Raw genomic sequence first — 16,198 nt, forward strand, 5'->3', positions numbered from 1 at the left:
ATCATTCGATCTAAAGCTGAACTGCTATATTGACATAGTAAGAAGAGTTGAATTCGGTTTTTTTTTTCAATTTCAAGTCATTCTACTGACTTATTTTTATACCTAATATTGTCTTGGTGCCTAGCGCAATTGTAAATTTTACATAAAAACCGGAAACATGCAGAAATACACCATGAAAGGATCAGGTTTTAATGATCTCGAAAAAGTTTTACTCCGACCGTGCCTGAAAAATAAAGTAAAAGTGCTTTTTTTCCACATACAGTTTGCTTTGCTTTTCCCGCATAAAGGTTGTCACAAAAATTTATATTCATCTTTAATTGTTTTTAGCATATTCTTTTAAAAATTTTAATTGGTAAGCAAGTAGTTTTCATTCTCTCGGAGAAATCCAAATAAGGTTAACAAGATTTAAAGAGGAATTTAAGATTTTTGCCTTTTTGCAGTCTGTTATTTCTCAAAAAAAGACAAATTGCATTTTTCGAGACAAACATCTACTAGTCTTTCCCACTGCAGGGTTACTTACAAGGAACAATCAGCTCATTTTTTCAGAAATTCTATTTTTGGCGTCTCGAGATTATTTCTGAATCAAAACTACCATTGGTTTTCGCAAAATCTTCCTTGCCATTATTTTTGGTAACCAAATTGGAATTATTGCTTACATTATCCTCTGTACTTCATTTTTCGTCTTTCTGTCGAGTTAGTTATATTGCAAAGCAATTTTCTTTCCTGTTTTATAGCAAAAAGGAATTAGATTTCACCACAAATTACGCTGCTCAATGTCACTCTGTTTGGTTTATTAATAAATAGTTCTGATTAGCTCAAAATGCAGTGAAGTCTAAGTAATTCCTCAAAATTTAAGTTGCGTGCATATTTAATGTCTTTTTAGTAGCAAACTCTACAGTCTGAGAAAATTACCTAGAAAAAAATGTAGTATCTCATCACTGCAGTCAGTTTTATATATAACGCTTATACAAATTACACCAAACTTTGTATATTAAGGACGTTTATCAAACTATTACTTTAAATTTGTTTGTTTTAAGACTATTCACGAACGGTAAGTTTTCAGAACTTGAAATAGCTGCAATAATTAAATTTTTACTATGTAACAACACATCTGATATTTGTGATCTGATCAATATTATCAGCTAATACCTAATATCGAAGATGCTATCATAAACAAATCAAAATCAAATAGTCATTTGATTGCGTAGTTTTTCCTTGCCGTCTACATTTTTTAAATTACAAAATCAAAATTTAGGTAACGAAAAAAACTGAATTCTCTCTATTTTCATTTCAGCTGATTTATTTGATTGATGGTGCAATCATCATTATACATGATGGTAGCACACCATTTGTATTTATTGGTTCGACTGGACCACAATTCTTCAAAATTCGATTTTTTTAAAAAATTTTCCTAGAAGCTAAATGATTTTCAATCAGAAACCAGGATCTATTTCATCTCTACTACTTTCTCAATCGACAAAACTGTGCTCCAATTTCAATGTTTTTTTCAGTTTCAATTTTTTTGAACTGCCGTAATATTATACGTAGATTTGTGTTGATGCCTAGCAAGATTGGAAGTTTTACATAAAAACCGAAATAATTACACCATGAAAGCATCAGGTTATAAAGATCTCAAAAAATTTTAACTAAAACCATAGGCGAAAAATAAACAAAAAATAAAGTAAGGGTGCTTTTTTCCACATACAGTTAGCTTTACTTTTTCTCAATAAAGGTTGTCACCAAAACTTTTATTCATCCTTAAATGTTTTCTACCTTTGCCATTTATAATATTTTTTTGGTAAGCAGGTGATTTTCAATCTCTTGGAGAAAACCAAATATGGCCAGCAATATTTGAAAGAGCAATTTAAGATTTTTGCCTTTTTGAAGTCTATTATTTGGCAATAAAAAGATAAATTTTGTATTTTGAGACAAACACCTGCTAGTTTTCCCACTGCAGGGTTACTTATACGGAACAATCAGCTCAATTTTCAAAACAGTTTTGGGCGTAGAAACTCAATTTTAGCGTCTCCAGAGGTATTCCGAATCAAAATTACTATTGGTTTTCGCAAAATCTTCCTTCCTTTTATTTTTGGTAACCAAATTGGAATTATTGCTTACAGTAACCTCTGCACTTCATTCTTCGTTTTTCTGTCGAGTTAATTAAGTTGCAAAGCAATTTTCTTATTTGTTTTTAGCAAAAAGAAATTAGATTTAACCTTAAATTACGCTTCTCAATGTCACTCTGTTTGGTTAAAAGCAGTGAATTCTAAGTAATTCCTCAAAATCTAAGTTGCTTGTATTTTTAAATTCATGTTAGTAGCAATCTCTACAGTCTGAGAAAATTATCACGAAATAAACTTAGAAAAACATTTAGTATCTAATCACTGCAGTTGGTTTTATAAATATAACTTCTATTCAAATTACATCTAACTTTGTATATTAAGCGTGTTTAGCAAATTATTACTTTATTTTTGTTTGTTTCGAGCCTATTCACGAATGATAAACTCTCAGAAAATGAAATAACTGCAATATTTAAATTTTTATTATTTAACAACACGTCTGATATTTGTGATCTGATCAATATTATTAGCTAATGCCTAGTATTGGACCTTTTATCGTGAAGAAATCAAATTCGAATGGTCATTTAATTGCGCAGTTCTTCCTTACCGTCTATATTTTTCTAAATTCCAATATCAAACTTTAGGTAAAGAAAAAGAAAACTGAAGTCTCTGCATTTTCATTTCAGCTGATTTATTTCTTTGTTGGTGCAATTATCATTATACATGAGGGTAGCACACCCTTCGTATTCATTGGTTTGACTGGACCAAAAATCTTCAAAATTTGATTTTTTAAAAATTTTCCTATAAGGTATTTGATTTTGAATCAGAAACCAAGATATTTTTCTCCATCTATGAAACGGAGCAAGAAATTGAAACAATTCGATTAATTGAAGTGACGAAACAAGTTAAAACTACTGGGCCAAATACTGTTAAGAAGCGGAGGGATTCAGAAAAAAAATGTTTTCACAGCAAAAATCGTTCGTCATTAGCGGTGAACGATGTGAACGTGAATGGTACGTTATAATTGCGCTCAAATTAGCAGTGATTTTTTCCTGCAATTATGACACTTATTATTAAAAACACTGCTGCGTGCTTCAATCAACAAAATTATGCTTACTTGTCTCGCACTCTTCCCTTGTCCTACAGTTATCTAGTATTAAGAGCATCTCTTTGGTGTTTAAATGGAAATTGAGCTTTTGTGTGCCCTAGTGAAGAACAGAACGGTATTTAATAAGAGCTTATAAAATTCTTATAAAAGACTGAAACTTGTAAAATCCTGCAATTCAAAAGATGTAGCTTGCAAGAATACAGGATATTGCACGACCTTACTTGCAGAAAATTTTTGATCAAAACTTTTTTCAGTTCGCCCCGCGAGGTTCTGTTCGGATTGACCAAATTTCGGCGTTTTCAGTATCATTTATTTAAATAAAGTGATCGTTTTCGAACTTCTCAATCGATTTAAAGCTAATTTTGGTCAAAATTAGCAAAATGATATTCTACATTTGATGCTTCAATTGACAAAACTAATATGACAACAATATGATTAGCTTATTCTACCATATTAGCTGTGCTCTATTGTACGCAAATAAAGTATAATAAAATGCTCGGAAACAAATTGTTGGAGCTCGAGTTTTGTTACAACTTTCTGCGAAAAACAACTTTATACTTTAAAAGAAGGTTTTATTTAACAATTTTTTAATTTGGAAAACTGATGTGTTTTGTAATTTTTGCTTTTTTGTTTGTTTTTTTTTGCTAAAGTTTTCCTTGTCTTTTTCATTCTAAACGTTGTCGAAGTTTGCCCTTGGTCTTGTACACTGTTCTTGTGCAAATACAAAAAAAATTGAACATTAATTTGTATCTTCGAAAGATAAAACTGCCTTGCAAGATCTTGCAAGATTTTGATAGAAAGTCTTGCAAAACTTTTTATAGACCTGAATTCGCTCAGAATATTTTGAAATAGGTCGAATATATCAATGTTGGTTATCTTTAGTCAAAACACTTTTTTGCATTTGTTCAATAGTAGTCCTACAAGGTGACAATGTGTAGATGGATTAGGTATCAGTTTACATTGCTAAAATTGATATTGTTACCGATTCAAGGGTCGAGATACCAATTTTTGTTTAATTGATTCTCAGACATTCACCTTCTGTGCTTGCAAAATTGTCTTTTGAAAGACAATTTCGTAATTCACACAATTTAATTAAGTTAAGCAACCAAAAAGTTTCCAAGCGATCTTTTTCTGATCCGTGAGTAATCATAGAATAATGTAGTTCTAGACCTATTTGTATTGTCCATAATTTTTCGAAGTTCCACCGACATATCAGCGCATCAGGACGGCAATTCCTGTTTTTTTAGATATTTGTCTTCTCGTGAAGTTAACGCAGAAATGAGAATAGGACATCTGATACCATTGTGAGCTTTTTTGCGGTTGCGGAAAGAAACCCCCGCGGAAATAAACCCCCACGGAAATAAACCCCCACGGAAATAAACCCCCACTTTACTATTAAAGAGCTGCGCATTTAGCGCGTTTGGCATGCCTCGCGGGCCATGGCCATGCCTCAGCGGCCCGTGGGACTTGATATGAAACTATCACAACCGAACAAATTATGACGACCGAAATTCAATTTTCAAATGGGGGTTTATTTCCGTGGGGGTTTATTTCCGTGGGGGTTATTTTCCGTGGGGGTTTATTTCCTATCTAAATTTAGGTGGGGTTTTTTTTCCGTGGGGGTTTATTTCCTAGACCCCTTTTTTGGTGTGAGAAATGTGAGATAATCTGTCCTGCAAATTATAAATTTTGTAAGATAATGGATCTGGATCAGTCCTTTCCATCAGTTGATTACATAAGGTTTTAAAGATCTTCAGAACAGAGTATTTCTAACCGATAAGCTTTATGACAGCAACTCACTTGATAGTTTGCTGGCCAATTGTTAAAATGTGAGGAATTGTTGAATTGTTTTATGATCTCCCAGTCTATAATTGCAATACCGAGGTTCTGTTAATTTGTAGTTACATTTTAAATTGTTGCAAAACATGTTTCTTCGGAACATTGTTTTGAACGAGTTGCTCACTGCAGTCAAGTAGGTTTTCAACGTTGTTTCATTGATTCGAAAAATAATTGGATCAATAATTTTCGATTGTTTGCGAACGTCTTTTTCGATGTTTTTGCAGTTTTATTGTTTTTTGTCAAACTCTACCGAACTAATCACTATATATTTTTCTTCTCGCGGTTCAATTTTGTTATAATGTGTTGTCGTTTTCTTTACAGAAGTTCCAACACTTACATGGTTATTTAACTTGATTTTGAGATAGATGTTGATTAAGTTTAAATTTGGAGATTTAACTTGATTCTAACTTGATTTTGAGATAGATGTTGATTAAGTTTAAATTTTGATAATTAATTTTGTTCGAATTTTCGTAGGGGCGGCTTAGTGTTTTGGAAATCGTTTGTTGGTGATTGCACAAGCCAATATCTGTCTCCATGTTAAATGATAAGGCGCAGTGCGTGTCACTTGTTTCATATAAAAACTCTTTTCGTCTCTTAATGTCTAATATAATGACTATGGAAACTTTTGGTGTAACTGTCTGCTGTTCAGTTCCTAGTTGACGAAATGCCGCCTCTTCGTTTTCAATTGAATTTGCCCTGCAAGTTTTTGGTCTCAAGAAACAGTTTTTGGTCAAAACATTTTCAATTAATGTCGAAATTTTCAGTTGTAAACAATATTTCAACTTTGCTATTTGTGTAGCCGTTATTGTGGATAAGACCGAGCACAGAAAAAATCCAAAAAAAATTTTATCTACACAGAATATGCCATGATCAATAACTTTTTTCCATGATCGCCAATCCAATTTTTATTATTCACCACCAGGTTTGATTTCTATTAGGCACGGGTTTAGCTTAAAATACCTCTATTCTTTCTTCATCGTGGGGCTCGCAAGATCACTGAATCAAGTTATGGTTGTAAAGGGGGCTTTGAGAGTACTATTTTTTGGGCTATTGAGCCGATTTTGAGATGCACCTAGGAAGTGTTGTTCGAATTAGTATGGGCCCCACAAAAGAGACCAAAGACCGGGTATGGGCAAGACCGAACTTGCCCAATTCAGATATGGTCGGGAGGAAACAGATCGACGACGGGGTATGGGCTAGACCAATCATACTCAATTCAAGTATGAGACAGACAGAACTGACCCAATTCAGGTATGGGCCCGACCAAAAAGATCCAATTCAGGTATGGACGAGACGGAGCAGCGCCACCGAAATTTAGTCCAGATTATGAGCTGGTTCGTATCGTTGCCCCTGTCCACGACCCAGGTCCGTCTTGTTCATTTCTGTCTCGGGTCGAGGACTTCATTCTGGGTTGTCATTCTTCTTAGAGTAAGTAAGTGTAATTCAAATGGAATAACTACTTGAAAAGTGGATGAAAATCAGTCCTGCTCTGCTGCTCGAATTTGTTTCGATCTCTTTGAATATTATCCATATTAATGCTTTGCAGATCACCTGCAAGAATTCTTGAGAATTCTATAAAAGATGTCTGTTTCCCTTAACGTTGCTATGCCTTAACAACTGTTACTGCTGCGGAAATTAGAGAAACATTTTCAAGGCAACACTTCCATCATGGTTAAAAAGTCTAGTTACTTCTTTTATTTGTTTGAAATTGATGGAAATTGATATCTGTCAAAGGGACTGTTTAGTGCAATAAGTTAATCATGAACAATTCATGAGCTGGACACCTAATGTCAGAAGATGTGGACAGAATAAACAGTAGCGTAACGTTTTCTCCGGTGATTTCATTTTTAAAGAGACATTCCTCAAGCTAAAATTTAGGTATCTACTTGTCTTATTTGGTCGCCACTAAAATTAAAATAAGCCGAGACAGGTCAAAAGTTGAAAATCGGCAATGTTGATTAAAAAAGCCCTCGCAATGCTCAAAGTCCGAATTAAATGAACAAAAGGTGAAATATTGGTTTCAAATCACTCTGCTACATAACGGAAGCCTAATTGGCCCGCACTTCGTATAAATAAGATTGAGTCACTAGCTACGGGGGATCCTCTAAACAAATTGCTCACCAAAATGAATAAATATGTATACCCGTACCGAACCCCCAGAGCCCATCAGGCCTGATTCAGAGATTTTTCAGAGGCCAAGTCTTGGCAGAGAGATGCCAAGACTTGGGTTTTTCTGGGCAGCGCAGACCCCAAGTCTTAGGTTTCTCTGAGCAGAGTTAAGGTTGACATCATGAGGAGCCGAAGTTTTTATTTAATGAGGGCAACTTTTTTATAAATTTAGTGCCCACTTTTACGTTTTCTGTCAAGAAAAACATTTGCAGGTGAAATTCGTGAACTTCACCCCAAGACTTGGGGCCTCTCTGGGCAGAGAAAATCCAAGTCTTGGGTTTCTCTGCCAAGTCTTAGAATCGGTTTCTTCTCTTGACGTTCACTGATATACAAAATATCCCCATGATAGACGTAAAAACTGAGTATTTGTTTCCAAATAGGACCCATGCTTATGTATTAGGTCTCAAAAAAGATTAGCTGCAAACTGAAGTTCAAAAAAACGTTTGCGGATTAACTGGATCAAATTACCTTGTGGACTTTTTTAAACAATAAACAGTCCTTAAAACTTACACAGATGATAAATAGATCCTAAAACTTAGGCCAAAAGTTACAAAGAAAGTAACGAAACGAAAAGACTATTTTAATTCATTCGCGGTCGGTTAAATTAATTCTGTTCTAATTTCTGTAAAAAGATACTTTTGAAACTTTGTCACCTTTAAGAATTCAGCAAAAATTTGTGTTGCATATCTTCTCCTCTGAGTCTTTGTGTTTTGTGTACCAACGGTTGGGGAATTATAAGCTGAGTTTCATTTGATTCCTAATGTAGAGAGAATCACATTTCTCAATTTCACAGATTGTTAAGTAACTCAATCTCTCAATATTGATAATTTTTGCAGTCATTGTTATAAATGAAGATGAAAAACGCTCAGTTATGAAAAACCAATGAGAGAATCTCCACTGAAACATTCATGGTCAGATTGGACCAATGCTTACATTTTACGTCTCAAAAAAATTAGCTGAAAACTGAAGTTAAAAAAACAATTGCGGATTAACTGGATAAAATTACCTTATGGACTTTTTTAAACAATAAACTGTCCTTGAAACTTACACAGCTGACAAATAGATCCTAAAACTTAAGCCAAAAGTTATTAAGAAATTAACAAAAAGATTATTTTAATTCATTTGCGGTCGATTAATTTATTATCTGTTCTAATTTCTGTGAAAAGTTATTTTTGAAACTTTGTCACCTTCAAGAATTCAGCAAAGACTTTTGTTGCATATCTTCGTTTTTTTCGTTGTTTTTGCAAAATGCATTTTTAAAATATATTTTTTTCAAGCTAGTCAAGGAGTTGTTCAAATCTATTGTTACTACGAATCAAAGTTCCCCTATATCACAGGGATCCAAGTCAAAAAGAATTTTTGACCTAATTTGCTTAGGAAAAAAGTTAGATTTTCAAACGGTTTTTTCGTTGTTTTGCAAAATGTATTTTTAAAATATATTTTTTCAAGCTAGTCAAGGAGTTGTTCATATTGAGAGTTACTACAAATCGAAGTTCCCCTATATCCTTAAAATCCAACTCATTTTTTTTTGCTTTAGCATGTTTGATATATATATATATATATATATATATATATATATATATATATATATATATATGTAATATTAGGTATTGCATTGGTTTTTTTTAGCTATAGCTCTTCATTTCTCTTCAACAGTGAGTATTGAATTTGTATTCTTAAGGACCTCTTTGGCCTTGAAAAGGTAACCATACTTTACCAAGAGCCACGAACATAGTTTAAATAGCATTCATAATCATAATTGGAGCTTTATTTGTACATTAGGGTACTCAAACTTATGTTAAAAGTGCCCATGAACCATTCTAACCCTCTGTCCAGAAAAAATCAAGTCTTGGATCCTTTCTGCCAAGAGAAATTCCAAGTCTTGTGTCTTGCCTGCCAAGAGGTCACCAAGTCTTGGTTGTACTCTGCACAGAGTGACCCAAGACTTGGACCTTCTCTTGGCAGAGAGACCCAAGACTTGGGATTTCTCTGGGCAGAGACCCCCAAGTCTTGATTTTTCTCTGTCAATAGAAACCTCTGAGATCGACTCTGGAGTGTTCTCTTAGCAGCCTTGTATTTGACATGATCAGACTCTGAATCAGGCCTGGGAGCTTGCCTGATTTTTTTCTGAATCAGGCCTGATGGTCTCTGGAGGCTCAGTACGGGTATGCTCTCTGCTTGTTTTATGAATGACCCAAAAATTATCCTAATTTTATTGAAAGAAGTTAGGCAAATGGTTCACTGTGTTCATCCGTCACTTTTAATCTTTGAATACATTCCAATGACTCTATGACAAACAATTTTCATTCAATTTTTGTAGAAAGTTAAAAATCGATTGAAAGCATGCTGAAAATTGACTGGAAATTTGCTATTTTATAAATTTTACGCTGGACGGACTTTTTCGTAATACCATTGACATCTTTTTCCATCAAATATGTAGATCGGTCAAAGTTGACCGAACAAAAAAACCATTCAGTAAACAGTTCCTTCCCCCACTAATTGGTGGGATGGAGCAAATACAAAAACAGAGTATACATCGTTTGTAGCAATGGGAGTTGAGATTTTTTGGTGGGTTCATTTCGTTCAATTTGATGGACGCAAGTTGGGCCCCATCAATTATATAATGGAGCGATGAGGGATGCATTCAAAGTGTCATTCTTGATCTTTAATAGTTCTGCTCGGGCTTTTTCAATTTTACTTCGTTCACTTTTGTTATTTCACAAGTAATTGCTTCTATTGAATGACCTTTGATTATTCATTTAGCAATTTTTAAACAGTTCACGCTCGCTTGATCATAAAAGCTTGATCAATTGAGCTGATGGAAATCAACGTGAAAAAAATCGATTGATCTCATTTTCTTGAAAACGAAATTGCGTTTTACTTTTTTTGGCGAGAATTGTATTACTAAGCAGTTTTGTTGTAAATACAATTAAATATGAAACTTAAGGCATTCGATTTTTATCTAAAATTAGTTTAAGATGAAACATTTTTGCCATCGTACGCAACTCACAAGAGACCTATATGTAATTAGTAGATACAGACTTTGAGTCTGCGCTCTTTTGATTTTTTTGAAGTTTAATCATTAATAACAGTAATCTGTTGATTAAATAATAAATATACCGTCTTTGAAGTTTATTATCATTTGAAACCATGCAAATATTCTACCCTTTCATGGTGAACTGGTTAACGTTGCGAGCTAATGAGCTCATTGGTTTGTAATTCTCTTTATTTGAACAGAAAACAGTACGTTAAGTCCCAAGGGGCCGGCGAGCGAAATTCTATACGGCGAAATTGAATTCTAGCATGAGATATAGCCCGGGTCCAAACAAAAAACAGCGGCAGTGTGAGCTCTTTGAAATACCCAATTTCTGCGCCCGGAAAGAGATTTAATTAAAAGTCAACATTGCGTAAAGAAATGTATAAAGTCAATGTAATAGTATAAGACTGAATTTTTAACCACTATACCGACTAATTTAAAGTATACCAATATACGGTGTTATCTCTATACATAAATTATCAGAACCCAAGGTAAGTGCTGTTTGTTAAATTAACGGAAATATTCTGCCCCCCCCCCCCACCCGCGCAGGCTTAGTGAACGTACAACCCCCCCCCCCCCCACCTCCCCCTCCCCCGGACGCACATCTTAATTTTTTACATAGTAACGCGTTATATAACAATACATCATTTGGGTCTTTCCCTTTATAGCCCCCCATGAAATTATAGCCCCCCGTTATGGTATAATTACCATGATTACGGTAGGTTATCTGAACACCAAGCGGGGGGCTATAATGGAAAAGACTCCATAATTTGTAAATTGGAGGTTAAAAACAGGGGGGGGGGGGGGGGGGGGGTTGAAGAATAGATTTATATGCTTTTTACATGCTGCCGAAATTAATTTGACTTAAAAATTTGTCGTTTTCCTTCAGACTTTGACATTTTGTACTCAATAATTCAAGGAAAATCTTACCGCAAATTGACATGAAAAAATGTAACGTAACTGTAGGTATCCATTCATTATTCAGCGGCCCATAACGGGTTTAAGTTTCCTGTTATTCGCATTTTTGAAGCCCTTAAGCGTGGCTAATTGCTTCTTCAAAATGGCACAAATTTTTCCCAAAATCAATCCTCAGTTCTTTAAAGATTGTCATGAAAATTGCTCGTTTTGCGGTCGGGCAAGTTGGGCTTAAACTGCTTTTGTTATACGTAATAGCAGCCAAAAGGTATTTTATTCTGTTTCCCAAAGCGGGCTATTAAAGTCAGTTTAGTCCAATTTTTTTCTCATTACTGATTTCACGTAGTAAGAAGTGCATTTACTTATGCCTTGTTATTTCACCGCAATTTACATTTTACAATACGCTCTGCATAAATTTAGCAAAAATTTTAATATTTTAAACGATTTTTTGCATTTAAGACGTTATTATAGCACTAGAACGGGTTAAATTTCTCAAGTGGTGTATGTATTTAGACTAGTTACTTGTGTTGTCTTTAGATTTTAAACCGATTTCTGGAGTTGAATTTCTACTTTCATGGTTTGAATGAGTTAGTAGCTAAAAAGCTAATCCAACTACCCGCTATTTCAATTTCATTTTTACAAAGGGTGGTTCCTTCTAAGCCCCCAAATCCAGTGGAGCGAGGTAATTTACGTGCGGCTGATTAGAAGTGCATTAGCCGTGTGTCAAACGCAGCAATTTCTTAAAAGATACTAAATTTTAACAGTAAATTGTGCCAACATTTCACTTCGTCTCGTTAGTAGAGCGTTTGACATTTTTCATCCCGTGGATTCCTGACTAAGTTCCGGTTGAAGTTACTCTTAATATTGATTTACAATCTCCAAGTCATCTATTGTTAACGTTTTCTTACCATAAATTAAGATTATCTCTCAATATTCTTGTTCCCACAAATTAGCTGATACGTAAAAGTTGAAAAGTGACTACGTCAATAGCGAAAGTTTTCTCTCAAAAGGTCAGTAGCTATTTTTCTTCCTAAATTTATTGTTTATTGTAGGCAGTTTTCCTAAGCATCACTTTTTGGTAAAGCGCTTTAGGTAAATTTGGCGCTGAAACATTGGGTACTATTTTACACTGATTGAATAAATCAAATTTAATCGAAAAATAACAGCAGAAATGCTTAAATGACCCAATAGATTTCCAATAGACAGCATTGTAGCAGGATTTAAATAGATTTTATTAGGTTATTTCGAATCCCAAACCTTGGGTTGTTCTAATTTAGCATAATAGTAATTTTCTCCAAGATTTAAGTTCCGCATGTAATGTTTTTAAGAGGCGGTTCTTTCATTTTACATACGCTATGCTATGAGAAAATTACGCTCATCAAAATTGTTGCGCTTTGCTTTACGCGTAATTTTATGCTAAAAAATCTGAAAGTTTCAAAAAGTACTTAATTCTAGTTTTCTCAGCTTACACTGAACAACGATTAAACTGCTTTTTGTTCTATTTTTACGCTGTTGCTCTCCAAAATTTTGAAGGCAACACCCAGTGACGCAATTGTTTGAGTTCGTCGACCAAATGGAAAAAAGATTTCGGGTAAAAAACATCACAAAGAATTCGTTCGTACAAGCGACCACTTGTGTTTAGGGGCTGAAATACAATGAGATGAACTAAAACTGATTGTTAGAGGTACAATCAATCCAAATTTTTATTTCAAGTAGAAATTTTAAAACCTACAAAAAGGCCTATACAAAATTTTGCTTAAAAATTTAATAAATCTTTTTTGCAACAATATAATGCTCCTGTCTATAAATGTAAAATTTTCAGCAACTCTTTTTTCAAACAAGTACGGGAGATTTTGGATTGAGAAATAAAAAGTCCCAATCTGAATCCAGATCAAAGTGTACAGGCAATTGTGAGCCAGAAATTTCGAACCCTGCATCTGTTTAGGACAATTTGACTGACAGGGTGTCCAAAATTTCAAAAGTTTACGCAAATTCGTTAGAAACTTGTATCAAAACAAGAAAAGAAAGCTACTGGATGTTCAAGAAACCAAAGGCGTAACGACTCGTTACTAGAGATCTAATTTTAACTCTAATTTTGTATTATTTTTCGTTTGTTGCGCTTCTAAAGGTTCATCTAGTGTACGTAGCTTTTCAATACCACTTTATGCTTTTTAACTGTTTTTTTCTTCAAAAAACCAAATTGGTGTTGTCCTGATGTTTTTAGCTATTTGATATAATTTATGTTTTGAGATTACAAAGAAACAACTTAACTTCGGCAATATGTTTTTTAAACAATTTTTATCATACTTAATCGAAAATAAAAACAGGCAAGAAAAGTAGAAAACTGAACAAGAAAACTGAAATGTATAGAACTCAAATAGAAAACAATCTCAACTGCAATTCAGTTCGCTCTTAAAAAAATTTGTTGTAGCAGAAAATGTTACAGAGAGCCTGCATTTTTCCCTCCGACATAAAAATATAATCATATTTATGGTTCTTTTCATTTCGGAAACTAAAATTTTAAATATTTTACGGGTGGAGCAAAAACTCATTATAATAGTAATTTTTTTAAAATTCTGAGGTCGCTACCCATTTTTTTTTGCTGTTTTGATTAAACATTTGATCCACTAAAATTGGTGAGAAAAGTTCCTAAATTATGTTCAAGAAACGTTTGATTAATCATTGATACAAAAGTATGTTTTCATTTGTATGTTTCTTCTAACTTATCATTTTCAGTACTAAGAAAATGATATCCTTGCAATTTTCTGTATATATTGCTAATTTTTAATACTAAAATTTAATTGACATAACTATTTTCCTCGTTCAAATTACAAAAACATTCAAATCGGATAATAGTGACATATGAATACAATTTTCTAACCAATCTTGCAAATAGTAACTAATTTCCTTGTTGCAAAATAGTGAATATTGGAGGAACGTGAAAAAAAAAATTGGCACAAAAACCTAAGAAATTTTATAGACTGAAACAAGTCAAACATCTTTGGTAGCATTTGTTGTCAATCGATTTAGCGGAGAGGGGTTTTTGTTTTTTTTTGTGATGAAATAAGAATTGAATTGAGTGCTGAGGACTAACGAAATGAAAACTAAGAATAAAATCTACGTATTAGGAGATGAAGTGGTCAAGATTTCAACAGTTTTGAGTGTTTCTGGTCTTATTTGCATTAAACGCGAACTGAATGAACAAATTATGACGTAGAACAGGCGCATGTCACAGCTTAAACACTATTCAGTATCTCAGTTGAATTCTCAGTAATTAGTAGCAAAATTTCAAAATCAATGAAATTGAGGTAACTCCTGCGGAAAAATGTCTCCAGAAATTTGTTGCTGTGCTGCCATTGTATATAATTGACGTTAGACGGGGAAATTAGCAAAAGTCACCTAACTATTTTTCACACTTGTTAATAAATGTTGCTGCCTGGATAGTGGGGGTAGATTAATCCAGAGATAACTGAGTGAGCTCTGGATAGTTTTTTCCGTCACTCACAAAACCGTACGCCAGGTAGAGTAGGAATTAACCTTTTGATCTCAATTAATTTAAAGTAATTGCTCTTGCTGAGATTACCAGTTACTCATATTAGAAATTGAAAAGAAGTGGATACGTAGAAAGCTTTTTGGTACTCAGAATATTCATTGGTTTGTTTATTATTGAATATTGGAAATTATTATCTGATTACTTAATTTGAAAAACTTCGATTGAAAAAAATATCATGCAGCATTTTCTAGTGATCAACTATGAGATTGTTATCCTTGTTATCGTTTTTGAGTACAAAAAGAATTCTTGTACTGGAGTGTTAAAAATTCTTATTGTATTAAATATTAGCAGATAAAAATATTAGCAAGGAAAGACCCTGGTAATTTTATTTTCTTGTACCTTGCAGATTGAGTTTTATACATTTACTAGGAGTTTGGTTTCCACTAAACCTTCTTATATCAATTCATCTCAAATTATCAGCAATCTTTGTTCAATATTATATCACCTAGAAGTTACCAAGATTATTCTACCGTTCCCGTAAAGTTTTTGGAAAATTATACAAAGCAATGCGGACGTTTTAGAAGGCCGAACCTAACGGAAAGTCAATATCAGTACTGAGTAGGTCTAAATAGGCCAAAAAACGTCAAAAAAGCAGAAATTAACTTACACACACATTGAATTAAGTTAGCACACACATTGAATTCACTAATATCAAAATTGGAGCCCGAAACATTCTCTAAAAAAATTTTTGGGAACAAATTTGCTTTTTTTTTAGTCCACTTGGTTTAAATTTGCTGGAAATAGATACCCTAAAACTCGGTCCATATTCTTTTTCAGCTGACAAACGAGTTAGTTGTACTGCCGCTGGCTTTGAAAGTCTTCAGGAATCATAATTTTGCCAGATATTTGCAAATTTAAACTCGATAACTACAGAAAATAATTTTTTATATTTGACGTACTGAAAAATTTTGTTTATAAATTGATCTATTTCGCAACCATTTGAACGAATGAGTATTTGGTTAGACGCGCAGCAACTACTGGGTTGATCTTGATCTTAACATGGACCCTTACGACAAAAGTTTGTATAGATTTTAATGGGGCGCGATCTTTTTTTTAAAATATTTCCGCTATGTAAATGTTTTCCTTGTAAATTACTGACAAGATTTTCAAATCAGGACTCAATTATTGACAGATACAATCTACAATAAACGAGGCGCAACGGTATTACATTACAGTTGCAGAGTTTTGGTCAAGGTTTTTAGGGCTCTGACCAATTGATTTCTTAAAAAGATCTTGAGTTATGTTTTCTTAAGGATCTTAAGGACTTTTGAGTTTTGCGTTCATTTGTTTTTTTTGTAGCCCAATGACTAATTGTCACCCATGAAAGATCCAATTGTCTTCTACCAGGTTTAAACGAACCTAGACAATTCTTTCAGTTGTTATCTAAAGTCTGTTTTGAACTTTTACACTTTTTTACCGTATTTCTCTCAACTTCGGGGGCAGTCTCATGAAAAAACAGTCAAAGATTTGCTGTGGATTTCAGATTAATGTCCGTAACGGTTTTATGCTCAACTAAT

General features: G+C 33.6%; 1 protein-coding gene across 8 annotated transcripts in view; it reads left to right on the forward strand.

Annotated features, from left to right (window-relative positions):
• Nucleotides 1-997: 997 nt before the first annotated feature.
• LOC142337273 (neo-calmodulin-like) overlaps nucleotides 998-16,198 on the forward strand; it is a 105,433-nt gene continuing 90,232 nt past the window's right edge. For 2 of the 8 annotated variants that reach the window (XM_075386440.1, XM_075386443.1), the window contains exon 1: nucleotides 10,473-10,704. The gene's annotated coding sequence lies outside the window, so the exon portion shown is untranslated. Of the gene's footprint in view, nucleotides 1,052-10,472; nucleotides 10,705-11,296; nucleotides 12,139-14,056; nucleotides 15,240-16,198 lie in introns of those variants that run through there. The other 6 variants (XM_075386438.1, XM_075386439.1, XM_075386446.1 and 3 more) reach the window with 5 other exon arrangements.

Source organism: Convolutriloba macropyga, chromosome 3, assembly GCF_964194025.1.
Source record: "Convolutriloba macropyga chromosome 3, txConMacr16.3, whole genome shotgun sequence".
Lineage (NCBI taxonomy): Eukaryota > Metazoa > Xenacoelomorpha > Acoela > Convolutidae > Convolutriloba > Convolutriloba macropyga.